Raw genomic sequence first — 12,806 nt, 5'->3', positions numbered from 1 at the left:
GGATCTCGCGATACTTGTGAGATCCTGCGCATGGTCAGTGGAGCCGGCCGGGACTGAGGCACAGCACATCAGCACTAGGCTGATGCGCTGTGGACTCTAGTGGGGATCGCCGGAGGGGGGAGCTGTCACTCCCCCGCTCCGGCCGATGAGATGTTCATACATCTCATCGTTAGTGCTTCCTGCTTCGCTTCAGTAAGGAGGTGAAGCAGAAACCGATATAGCGGCACTTAACGTACCGCTATAATACATCTCCCCCAATTAAACATCATTTTAAAGTCCAACCTACTTAGTACCACCCCCGACATTCATTTTCAACTTTTCAGTTTCTCCTAAAATACTGGTCTATTTAGCACAGTTTTTCTTAAATTATTCATGAGAATGAGGGACTGTCTTTATTACATCTCCACTTTGTGTGTCTGGAGCTTATTATGACATTTAACGAAGTGCACCTACTGTAGAAATTTGGTTTATAGCAGTGCAACTGCGATCTAAGCAAAATATTGTATGATATTATATTTTATATCAGGCAACCCTGAACATGTCTTGTGACCAGTGGCGGGCTGGGCCGGGGGGCAGGGTGCCATGTGCTCCACGGGCTGCAGCGTCATGCGGGCCGCTGGCCGCGGACAGTCTGTGTCACTGTGACACAGACTGCACCGCGTGTGTAGCGCTGACCGGACGGCGTTCGGTCAGCGCTACACAAGTGACAAACACAAAGCCGCCGGCTCCGGCAGCTGTGTGTTTGTTTTGATCAGCAGCCAATGAGAGTCTGTCAGACTCTCGTTAGCTGCTGCTGCACCCACTGCAGGAGCCGCTCCATCTTCCGACTCCCACAGTGGGCAATGGGAGAGGCGTCATGACGTCATATGACGTCTCATCCATAATGCAGAGTGGCCCGGCCCGGGAAGGACAGACAGAGGAGCGGATGGTGATGGCGGGAGCGGGGATTCAGGTAAGTGTTTTTTGGGGTTTTTTTACTACGTGTGTCTACTGGGGGGAGGCTGGCACTACAAGGGGGAGACCACTACTGGGGGCACCACAAAGGGGGAACCACTACTGGAGGCACTGCAAGGGGGGGACTACTACTAATGGGGGCAATACAAGGGGGGGACTACTACTACTGGGGGCACTACAAGGGGGGGACTACTGGTGGCACTACAAAGGGGGAACCACTACTAGACTGGGGGCACTACAAGAGGGAGGGACTACTACTGGTGGCACTACAAGAGGGAGACCTACTGGGGGTACTACAAGGGGGAGATCACTACTGGGGGCACTACAGGGGGGAGGGCACTACAAGGGGGGACCACTACTGGGGATTATAACTGGGGGCACTTCAAGGGGGGGACTACAACTGGGGGGACTACTACTGGGGGCACTACAAGGGGGGGACTACTATTACAAGGGGGGACTACTACTACTAGGGGCACTACAAGGGGAGGGGACAACTACTAGGGGCACTGCATAGGGGGGATCACTACTGGGGGTACTACTGGAGGCCTGCATAAGGGGGTCCTCTCCTGGGGCACAGGGGGCACTGCATATGGGCACCACGATGGGGCAGTTCCTAATCTTTATTTTTATTTTACATTAATCCCATATGGACCCGCCTCCTCCCTGGAACACTTGAGGGGGGGGAGGCGCCGTAGCACGCACGTTCTTCGGGCACCCTGGCTACACACTATCCCTCTGCTAGGGCCGCCTGCATGCCTTTGCCCCCCAGGCTAAAAGTTGCCAGCCAGCCCCTGCTTGTGACACAGTATTTGTATTCCACGAGGAATGCCATAATCAGCTCAACTAGTCCTATCAGATGGTGCAGTCGTTTACAGCCCCACAGATCCTGCCATATGGGTCCACAATTCCTTGTGCTGCCAGGTAGAAACAGCATGAGAGTGTGACATCACAAAAGAGCAGTAATGCTGCAGGTTTGCATGTCTACACTTCATAAATGATCCTTAAAGTCCCCCACAAAAAGGTGTTCCAGACACAGGACATAATACACTTTAGATTTATTACATCAAGTAGAACAGGTGTTACAGTGGTAGGTATAACTTTTTATGTTCATGGAGCTCACGATATTGCTGGGCGCTTAGTGCTCTGAGTGTGATCATGGTACTGGCACTGATGGATGGTAGCATTGGTAATCTAGTGTATAATGGTGGTAGTATAGTGTACTCGCAGGCATACAGCAGGGCACTGCAGGCTCTTAGGTAGTGAGAGTCCCCTGGTCCAACCTGTCCTCATGGATGCTGCTAGGGAGTAAAGACGTGCAGAAACTTCACACATCGGAGGTCAGACCTCCCTTAGCTGAACTCCAGCGGGTCCTAACTACCACCGACTCTGTCCTACCTGTACAGTGCTGGAGGGAGGCAGCGCAGAAGCACTCAAGACTTCCATCTATCCCAAGACACAACATCACATCACATCACATTTGACATCTCTTTCCTGCAATGGAAGACTATGGGCTCTATTTACTACAATCCGCGTTGGTAATGCAGATTGCAGTGTTATATTACCGAGTGAATTCGCATTGCGAATTCAGGCAATATCACAGGGATTTACTACAAATCCCTTGCAGGGACAGAGCTTGCGAGAAAGCTCTGTCCCTGTGAATCCCATCCACACACTAGTCACTGTATTTTTGCAAAAAAATACCATGACTAGTGCCCCGCGCATGCGCCGACCGGCCGCCGCTTCTACCCCCCTGGCGCTAAGCCCCGCCCCATTGCCAAGCCCCAATCCCCCTCTCCCCCCCCTCTCCCTTAATTACACTTACCTGCATGATCTGGGCTACGGTGATGTCCTCCATGTCCTCCAGTCAGCTGACATACCATACTGCACTAGGACCCTGTCAGGTGATGACCGGGCCGCAGTGCAGCATGGGAGACCAGCTGACCAGAGGGAGGACATCACTGGAGCCCCGATCACCAGTCCCTGGAGTCAAGTAAGTTTGTTTTTTTATTTACCTTTTTTTTTTACAGTGAATCAGCGTGGGGTCTGTTTAGACCACACAGCTGATCACTGGGGCCGGCTCCGGGCTCTGCTCTACCCGTCAGAGCAGAGCAGGAGTCCGGTAACCGGGGGGGCATTATTATCACAGGACTTTCCCCGGTATTTTTTCACAATTTATTTTTAGTAACTTTGGCCAGATCACATTCCCCATTACAATTATGGGAAATGCGATCTGAAATAAGTGATACTTGGAGCTTGGAGTAGAAGTTTACGAATTCTACTCCGATTGCCCTTTAGTAACTGTAGGTGATACTAAAATAATGTGAAAAGGGTGGGAAAACACCCTTTTTCACTTTATTTTAGTAAAAATAATGTTAATAAATAGAGGCCAATGAGAGTTAGGCAAAGACATTTATATGTTCCAGGCCACATTACTGCAAAAGAGAATTTTGAGCACGAGAAATCAGACATTTGCTCAACATTTCACTGGAAACATAAACTGCACGGACTAAGGCATTCTTCATCAGATACCTGACAAAGTGGTCTTCAGTAGCCATGTAGATGGCCCTCTCTGAACTAAACAGATCTACATAGACCACATTTAGTTCCAGAAGTGAGAAAAGCAACTACAGGGATTCTTCTACTTCCTTCCTTTGCAGTTGGATACACAACACTATATATGTGCAGTTTGCAGTGAATCCCATCATCTATCCTCTGTATTGCCTACTAAACTGTGGGAGTGTGTGGGATCCAAGAGGGTGTGTTACCCTCCTGGGGGTCCTGGGGAACTAGCTGAAAATCAGAAGAGTAGGCACATCATACTTGCCTACTTTTTTCATCTCCTCTCAAGGAATAGCCCGGAGAGGAGATGTAGCTGCCTACATCGGGGTGGGGGGGGGGGGGGGGGGGAGGGGGCAGGGGCAGCTTTCACATCATGAGGCACCACCCCCATCGTGGCAAAATGTTACGGGTTTGTAGGGAAGGGGCGATCGTGCCATTTTCGCCCTGCCCCCTACCTATGGATCACGATTCCCGGTGGTATTATCTCCTCATACTACCCACTTAACTAGGAAGTGATCAGGATGCAGAGAGGTCCGGCCACTCTTCCAGGGGTGCTGGAGAAATACCCAAAATATCGTATGCCTCCCGCACCTTCCAGGAGAGTACACAAGTATGAGGCAAATATGAAAATACAGGGAGAGTACGGCTCACCTCAACTTTAATGTTTCACTGGAAATGTTGCTTGTAATCAATGTTTTGCTAGTGTTGAATATGTACAATAGAAGGATATTTTAATCCTATTACTATCCTACCCCTATGTAATGACGCACAAAGGGGGGGCACCGCATGGTGCAAAGGGGACAATGTCCCCCCAGCATCTGAGCCGGGTCCCACCGGACCTCTCCAACAAGTCCGGGAGTGGGTAAAGGGTCTATACTGTTTTTTTATGTGTACTACTAAATAAAAATACACCTTACATATACTGTGGTTTCTTTGCAAATGGGAACCTCTAACGTAATTGATCCTCCGAGGGCAGATAGGGTCTTCATTTGGTATTCACTATTCATGTAGGAGTACGCCTGTTTGTGTAGGAAAATAACCAATGTCATCATCATAGAGATTCAACCAGCCTCCTGTGTCTCTCCAAACTCCTGCCCCTTGTCTTTCCAGCATCCTGCCCCGTCTTTTCAGCCTCCTGCCCTGTCACCCCAGCCACCTGCCCAGTAACTCAAGCCTCCTGCCCCTTTCCAGCCTCCTGTGTCTTTCCAGCATCCTGCCCCATCTTTTCAGCCTCCTGCCCTGTCACCCCAGCCACCTGCCCAGTAACTCAAGCCTCCAGCCTCCTGCCCCTTTCCAGCCTCCTGCCCTTTTCCAGCCTCCTGCCCCGTCTTTCCAGCCTGTTGCTCCGTCTCTCCTGCCCCGCGTCTCTCCAGCATCCTGTGTCTCTCTAGAATCTTCCCCAGTTTTTCCAGCATCCTGCCCTCTGTCACTCCAGCCTCCTGCCCCCTGTCTTTTCAGCCTCCTGCCCTCTGTCTTTTCAGTGTGTGTGTGTGTGTATTCCAAATCCCATCTTTATGGCAGTCTGGGGTCTGTCTATCTCATGGGGGTAGGGAAAGGCTGTGCTGCTGCTGCATAGGTGCTCCGTCCTCAGCCTTGGTCTGCCTGCAAGCTGCTGCATGGCAGTGCAGCGTGACTCTCAGTCATGCTGATGCTGTACGCAGCAACACACATAGACTAGTGCCAGCGGAAGTGCAGCCCCGCACCAGACCTGAAGGACAAGAGACAAACTGCATCCCATATTGAATCAGTATGGGACGCAGCATGTCCCTTTCATATAAGGGACAATTCAGTATAATATACAGAATTGTCAAGGGTGGTAAGCTTAGAGGGTATGCATAGCCCACCAAAATAGAGAATTTGCAGATACACTCTACTAGTGAGTGCATCTAGCAAATCATCAGGTGAAGGATAGGGATTACCAGGCATTACTTATTGAGGTGATACAAAAATGACATATCACATGCATTTATTAAAAAATATCAACTATGCACCTGAAGCTTTATTCAGCTGCCAGGAAGTAATGGTAATAGTAACTCGCTGCTCTGCCAGGAAGTAATGGTAATAGTAACTCGCTGCTCTGCCAGGAGGTAATGGTAATAGTAACTCGCTGCTCTGCGAGGAAGTAATGGTAATAGTAACTCGCTGCTCTGCCAGGAAGTAATGGTAATAGTAACTCGCTGCTCTGCCAGGAAGTAATGGTAATAGTAACTCGCTGCTCCCCCCCCCCTGTGTCTCAGGTCTCCTCCATTTTTCACTCTCATTATATATAATATCACATCATGTATGTACTAGATAATAGTGGACTACATTTGAAATTTATCAATACTGACACTCGCAAAGGGGTACTGTATGCTACTGTAGCACACTTTTTACTATGCTTCAATAAATATTAACTTATAAATATCAGAGAATAAGGACCAAAGGAAATATTTTAATTCAAAGTACAAAATAAGAGGACTTTTATTAGGCATCTGGCCAATACTAAAAAGTAGGGGCTTTTCTAAAGAATAGAAAATTCCAGGCAGTGGCGGGCTGGGCCGGGGGGCAGGGTGCCATGTGCCCCCCGGGCCGCAGCATCATGCAGGCCGCGTGCCGGTGCAGTCTGTCACTGTGACACAGACTGTACCGCGTGTGTAGCGCTGACCGGACGGAGTTCGGTCAGCGCTATACACTGCCAAACACACAGCCGCCGGCTCCGGCAGCTGTGTGTTTATTGTAAGCAGCAGCCAATGTCAGACTCTCATTAGCTGCTGCTGCGCCCACTGCGGGAGCCGCTCCATCTTCCGGCTCCCGCAGTGGGCAATGGGAGAGACGTCATGATGTCATATGACGTCTCTCCCATAATGGAGAGCGGCCCGGCCCGGGAGGATCGACGGAGGAGCAGATGGCGGCGGCGGGAGCGGGGATTCAGGTAAGTGTTTTTTTTTTTTATTATGTGCGTCTACTGGGGGGGGGGTCTGGCACTACTGGGGGCATTACAAGGGGGGTGGGGGACTACTACTACTGGGGGCATTACAAGGGGGGTGGGGGACTACTACTACTCGGGACTACTACTACTGGGGGCACTATAAGGGGACTACTACTACTACTACTGGGGGCACTACAAAGGGGGGGACTACTACTACTGGGGGCATTACAAGGGGGGTGGGGGACTACTACTACTAGGGACTACTACTAATGGGGGCACTATAAGGGGACTACTACTGGGGGCACTACAAGGGGGGGGACTACTACTACTACTGGGGGCACTACAAGGGGGGGGACTACTACTGGAGGCCTGCATAAGGGTGTTCTCTCCTGTGGCACTGCATATGGGCACTACGACAGGGGGCTGCCCTAATCTTTATTTTTACCTTACATTAATCCCATATGGACCCACCTCCTCCCTGGAACACTTGAGGGGGGGGGGGGGGGCGCATATTCTTCGGACACCCTGGCTACATGCTACTCCTCTGCCAGGGCCGCCTGCATGCATTTGCCCCCCAGGCTAAAAGTTGCAGCCAGCCCCTGATTCCAGGGACTAATATTTACAATCTTTTTTTTAAGGACAGTTGACAGCTATAAGGTATAAGTACTTTATATCTTAGATAACTTTCATTATGTTTGTTTGCTATATTGAGTTGACCATCCACAGCCTGTATCTGTGTAGCCTGTGTAACTTGGATTATGGTCAGGTGTTTGAGCCTCTAGAGCTCCGTTTGTTTTCAGAACATCATTTTTGCCAATAGTTGCTGCAGTTGCCAGCGTTTGCCAGTAGTTGCTGTATATCTGACCCTGATGTGCTGCAGATAGGATAATAGCTGTTGAGTGCTGAGGGACAAGCTCCAGCCTGTGAGTTTACACAATATACTACAAAGCCCACACCAGGAGTGCTGAACATATTACACCAGGGTTACAGACACACCGTTCTCCATTCCCACTATGGGGCTCTCTATAGCTACACACACACCTTATCGTTCCTAGTTTGAATCCAAATACTGTATTATTACTATTTTAGCTCCTCCTTGTCATATTTTTATTCATACTCCATTTACTTTCAATTATATTTACCTTTTTTTTTTATTCACCCTTCTCTCAATAATATTAACATTTTCATCACAATGGTACAGTATATTTTCCGAACATCCTTCTATTGCCAAAGCCCATTTTGCTTTTAAAAAGTATTGTATTTACTAATTTATATATTTGTTTAGTTATTTGTTTATTTATGTCAGTTTGTGTCATTCTTTCAGCTGGTGTTATCTAATGCTGGCCATACACGCTGCAATTATCGGGACGATCCGCCCGATATCGGCAGACCGCCGCGATAATTGTAGCGTGGGGGGGGGGCGACCGAGGGTTAAATATTGCTCGGATCGGGCATGCTGGATTGTCCAGCATGCCCGTCCGATGCAATATTTACCCGGTAACTGTCGGCCGCATCGGGCAGTGTATGCCCAGCGCAGCCGACAGACGGACATTTCCTGTTTTCCTTCCTAAGGAAGGAACAGGGAAATGTCTCCTCCCCCGGGGGCGGAGCGCAGATGTCGGGCTATACACTGTGAGATTTCTCTCACAGTGTATGCCGCGGACATCTGCGGCTGGCAGCCGGCCAGATAAAATGTCTGTCGGTCTGACAGACATTTTATCTTGCCGTGTATGCCCAGCATAACTGTAGAAGCTCGATACTACCATATCACAACAGGTTTATGTATCAAGCACTGAGAAGTGTGGAGAAGTGAACCAGTGGAGAAGTTGCCCATAGCAATCAGCTCCCTACCTATTATTTTACAGTCTATTATTTTATAGACTGTACTTGATAAATGCTACTTTAAAGCTGATTGGTTGCTATGGGCAACTTCTCCGCTCGTCCACTTCTCCACGTTTTTCACTGCTTGATACATAAACCCCATGTTTGGGAATAACCATGCCCCTCCAAAAGGGGGATAAGGTTTCAGGAGAGTGTTGGTTGGCGGGAAGGTTAGTAGGTCTGAAGCATTGGGCCACCAAAAGCACCCTCTTCCCCCAGATACACTCTTGTGGGTATATTTACTAAAGTGCAGGTTTTTAGAAGTGGAGATGTTGCCCATAGCAACTAATCAGATTCTATTTAACATTTATCTAGCACATTCTAAAAGATAATAGCTAGAATTTGGTTGCTATGGGCAACATCTCCACTTCTAAAAACTAGGGATGTGCGCCGGACCATTTTTGCCGGATTTGGATTTGGATTTGGTTCTAATTCGTCGTCCGGCTTTGGATTTGGATTTGCCAGACTGCGGTGACTGGCTTTGGATTTGGATTTGGATTTTTTTACAAAAATTGACAAAAAAAGCTAAAATCACATAAATTGGTCTTTTTTTTCTTCCTAGAGTATTATTAACCTCAATAACATTAATTTCCAGTCAATTTAGACCATATCACATCTTATAATATTGTTTTCAACATTATTGGCCAAAGGTTGCAGTGAGCTGACTGGTTACTAAGCTACAAAGCAGCGGCACAACGACACAGACACCACAGTATAAAGCACATCTATGACACATTGCCACACAGCAGTGGCAGAAATGAAAAGTAGTGCACCCACCCAGTGGGGTATGGCCAGCAGAGTCACAGTACTTGTTTACAAAGTGGGCTACGGCCCTAGGAGTCACAGTGCACAATCTTATTCGCATTACACCGCACATAGGGCCTGATTCACATTACACCATAAAGTAGTGTCTCTTATTTATGTTACCACACACAGTAGTGCCCCTTTTACACAATGCCCACAGTAGTGACCCTTTTACACAATGCCCACAGTAGCAGTGTCCCTTACACAATGTCCCCCAGCAGTGGTGCCCCCTATGCAGTCCCCTTAGTAGTAGGGTCCACTATGCAGTGCCCCCAGTAGAATGCCCCCCAGTAGTATGCCCCCCATTAGCAGGCCCCCCAGTAGTATGCCCCCATTAGCATGCCACCCAGTAGTATGCCCCCCATTAGCAGGCCCCCCAGTAGTATGCCCCCCATTAGCATGCCACCCAGTAGTATGCCCCCCCAGTAGTATGGCCCCCCCAGTAGTAGGCTGCCCCAGTAGCAGGCCCCCCCCAGTAGTAGGCTGCCCCAGTAGTAGCCCCCCCTGTAGTATGGGCCCCCCCTGTAGTATGGCCCCCCCTGTAGTAGGCTGCCCCAGTAGCAGGCCCCGCCCAGTAGTAGTAAGCCCCCCCAGTAGCAGGCCCCTCAGTAGTATGGCCCCCCCAGTAGCAGACCCCCCCCCCAGTAGTATAGCCCCCCCAGTAGCAGGCCCCTCTGTAGTATGGCCCCCCCAGTAGTATAGCCCCCCCAGTAGCAGACCCCCCCCCAGTAGTGCAGACCCCCCCAGTAGTATGGCCCCCCGCACCCCCAGTAGCAGACCCCCCCAGTAGCGCCCCCGACCTTTGCACAAATAAAAAAATAAAAAATAAAAAACTTACCTGTATCCCCGCTCCCGCGCCGTCCGCTCTGCTGTCACACGCTGAGGAGGGAGCCGGAAGACGGAGCTCATGTGTGAGCTCCTCAGCCGGCTCCCTCCGTACAGCAGCCAATGAGAGTCTGTGTGACTCTCATTGGCTGCTGTAACAAACACACAGCTGCCGCTGGCGGCTGTGTGTCTGTGTAGGGCAGAGCGCTATCACAGCTCTCTGCCCTACACGCGAGGAGACCTGATGTCGGATTCTCTAGTGAGAATCCGACATCAGACGGCCGCCGTTCGGCCCCGAACGGGGATCCGAGTCAGGCGGTGAACACCCGAACAGGGTTCGGGTGGACTCGGATCCCCAATGTTCGGAGCGGTTCGGATTCCACAGAATCCGAACCGCTCATCTCTACTAAAAACCCGCACGCTCGTTAATATACCCCCTTTATACAGTAGCTGGCCTCCAACTTTCGCAGAAAAGTTATCACTGAGGGGACCAGTAAAGTTCATTGCAAGTCGGGACTGTCCCCCCTCATTTGGAAAGTACTGTATACACTTCCCAGTATGTTTCAGCCTTTGAGCAAAGCTGTGCAAATGCTGTTATGTAATGCAACATGCCTATATTTGCACAGATGCCTCAGTTGTTACAGGTGAGCGTATGGATTTGTGGGCTAAAATGCAATTTGCACAATCTGACAATGGGTGAGTGGATGGGTAACATTACATTTGTTATTTTGTACAAAAACTTTAGATAACCCTGAATATTACAATTTTATGCTGGCCTCTCATTTGTCGGTAGCAGACAGCTGAGACTGTGCAATAAGCCTAGCTCTTTTACCACTCTCAATGCCAAGGTTAGTATATAAAATAGCATTCTGTTCATGTCATGTTTTGGGGAATTGTGTCTGGAATTCAGAATTGTATTATCTTTATGTCCAGAGGTCGGGTCATGTTGTCAGGTGTAGAGCTCTATGTCTGTATAAGGCAGGGGTTAGCAGCCACTTGTATGTGTGGCAGACGGGGCCTGATTCATTACGGATCGCAGCTGCAACAGCGTACGCAGTCGGCCAATTGTTGCGTACTGCACATGCGCGACGGCTACACTGCGATCACGCAGAGTACGGTAAGCCATCGCAGAGTGATTGACAGGTAGTCAGCGTTTGGAGGTGGTGACGGGGAAGTGGTGGGAGAAATGCAGGCTTCCCTGTCCGGTTGAACGCCGCTGCATGGGCGCGCATAAATTAGCCTCTGCGACAGCTTACGCAGTTTGAGTACTCACTGCGTGTGACGAGGTTAGCAATTTCTGAGTAAGGTTTAACCTGTTGTATTAATGCGTGAGGGGCCGATGTTGCTCGATGTCGATGTATACACAGGAATGCAACGTATTACGGATGTGAAATAGCGGTAGTGGGCGTCTCTATACTGGCTGTGCGATGGCATTGCGATTGCTGCGGTCTCCATAGTGATCCGTAGTGAATCAGGCCCACTGATCAATGGGGTGTGCAACATTTGTACATCTGTGTGCGACTTAGGGTTTGATTTGGAAATGGACGCAGTTGGAACCTCTGCTGCACCTTTTGTGCGCAGCTTCTGTGCTAAAATATGCAAAATCCGCAGGAGGCGCCTGGAGTTAAAAAAAAAAAAAAAGCCCATGGCCAGCCTCTGAGATCCGCTGCTGCATCGGAGATGTGCGTAATCATTGTATTTATGTACATCTCTGAATTAGGTCCTAAGGGGTCTATTTACTAAGCAGTGTTAGGAGAAGTGAAAAGTTAAGAGTGGAAAGTGATAAGGTGCCAGCCAATCAGCTCCCAACTGTCATCTCACAGACTGTGTTTGAAAATGACAGTTGAGAGCTGATTGGCTGGCACCTTATCACTTTCCACTCTTAACTTTTCGCTTCTCCTAACACTGCTTAGTAAATAGACCCCTAAGCCTCTGCAGGAATTCATGCAAGTGTCCCATATGTTTAAAGTGGCAATCATTTTAAAGGCAAAACCAGCTTGGTTTTGCTTTTAAAATGATTGGCGCTTTAAAGTCTGCTGCCGGCCGCCGGGGAGAGAGGAAGTGGCCCCAGGCGGGGAATGCACATGGGGCCCCCTCCACTCTTAATACGCCCCTGGGTTTATTGGAGAGTAAGGCAAAATTAACTAGTAGAAATTGTCCGTAATTTAAATTACAATAACTTTTAAGATGGAATTGTGTATATAGTGTTGCTGCACATCCCAGCATAGGTGGCACTAGAGTATGTAGTTTTCTATGTACAAGAAAATAACCTAATGGAAATGTGGGTTTGTTTTGTCTTACAATCAGGTGCGGTGAGGTGAATGGATGGCTAGTATCAGAGCCAGATTTGCACACACATATATGAACCTGCCCCACTTGCACAGATCTCCCCACTCACATAGCTCCCCCACACACACGTTATTGTAAGCAGGGACGTGCAGTCAGGGTAGGCAGAGCCTCCCCTGTCATACTCCCTGTCAGACTGCAGAGTCAGACTGTCCTGGATCAGCCCTGCGCATATCCAGGGTGGGGGCGCGGTCAGTGTGATTGCTCCCCCCACAGGCAGAGGAGACTGCTGCCCAGCACACAGCAGCGTGTGCTGGGCTGCTGACAGGAAAGAGGGAAGGGGGACGGCGTCGGACCCAGGCCCCTCCAACAAGCCCGGGCAATTTGTACCCGCTACCCCCTCTCTCTGCACCCGTGGATATATGTGAGGGGGTTCTGTGCTACGGGGACTCTGTGTTTTATTATCTGCTTTGTGACCCAGCTCCAGGGAGTGTCTGAGCTATCAGAGGTGAGGCTGAGCTCTTACTGCCTCATCTCTCGTCTCTCCCCGTATTTCTAGGGTGTGCTGCAATTTTGGTGAGTTTTGCAT

The sequence above is a fragment of the Taudactylus pleione genome, unplaced genomic scaffold (genome assembly GCF_031769625.1).
Source record: "Taudactylus pleione unplaced genomic scaffold, aTauple2 ptg000520l, whole genome shotgun sequence".
Classification (NCBI taxonomy): Eukaryota; Metazoa; Chordata; class Amphibia; order Anura; family Myobatrachidae; genus Taudactylus; species Taudactylus pleione.
This window is presented reverse-complemented; position numbering follows the sequence as displayed.